Here is a 1,177-nt window from a genome sequence, read left to right as displayed (position 1 = left end):
CAACACCCCCACACACACACACACACACACACTGCGCTGGCACCCCGGGGTCACCCCGCAGCACTTGGCCGGGCCCCGCCAGGGCGGATGGCAAGGCTGGGCCTCTGCGGCTCCTCCCTGGGCTTCGGCAACTGGCCTTCGCTTCCCGGCACCACCATCGCTCCTCCTCCTCCTCGTCCCCCACCTGCGAGGCCTGGTCCCAGCTCCGTCCCACGGAGCAGCACCCAAGGGACGGATCCTTTTTCCTGGGAGCGTTTGGGGACGGCGGCGCTGACAGCAGGAGGGTCGGCCCGGCTGCCGCTGGGCTGCTCTGGCCCGTTCTAGCTGCGGCGTGCCGAGCCGTACCATACCATGCCACCATCGAGGATCGCCCCGTTCCCGGGGGCTGGCAGGGAGCCCGGCACGCTGGGGCCCCGCTGTGGGCGGCAGCAGGGGGAGCGTGGCCTCCCCGGGGACCCGGCGTGGTGCCGGGCCAGCTGTGGTTTGCTGGGAGGAAGCACCCTTCCCTGCCGTGCGGAAGCGGCCCCGTCCCGGCGCGGCCGTGCTGCGCCCCGGATGTGCTGCTCCAGCACGGAGACGGACGGGGTGTCACCCGGTCCCCGCGGCAGAGCCAGTGCAGCCCCATGGCTGCCACCGGCAGTGGGTCCAGCGTCACTGCGTGCCCAGATCCCGTTGTCCCTGCATCCCTATGTCCCCAAGTTCCCCCTGTCTCTGTGTCCCCAGATCCCTTTGTCCTCAGGTCCCCATGTCCCCACATCCTTGTGTGCCCAAGTCCCTGTGTCCCGACATCCCCGAGTCCCCGCATCCCGATGTCTCCATGTCCCCAAGTCCCCACATCCCCGTGTCCCCAGATGCCTTTGTCCCCAAGTCCCCACATCCCCATCCCCTTGTGTCCCCACATCCCCTCACCCCTGTGCCCTCGCCTGGACCCCTGTCCCCCCTGGCGGTATGCAGGCAGGGGTGGCTCCCGGTGCCTGGGGTGGTCTCATGGTCCTGGGGGGGGCTCAGGGGAAACTGAGGCACGGGGTGGGGGATCCATCCAGGGGGGATCCTCCCCTGGTGCTGGCAGGGAGCGCCGCGGGCGGGGTCGCCCCCGCCTCCCCTGGGGCAGATAAAGGCGGTGACGGCAGGGGGGGGCCGAGCGGGGCCCGGCCGCGGGGGGGGCGGGCCCCGCGGG

This window comes from Aptenodytes forsteri, unplaced genomic scaffold, assembly GCF_000699145.1.
Source record: "Aptenodytes forsteri isolate BGI_AS27 unplaced genomic scaffold, ASM69914v1 Scaffold147, whole genome shotgun sequence".
Taxonomy (NCBI): domain Eukaryota; kingdom Metazoa; phylum Chordata; class Aves; order Sphenisciformes; family Spheniscidae; genus Aptenodytes; species Aptenodytes forsteri.
The sequence above is the reverse complement of the archived record's forward strand: the minus strand, read 5'-3'. Positions refer to the sequence as shown.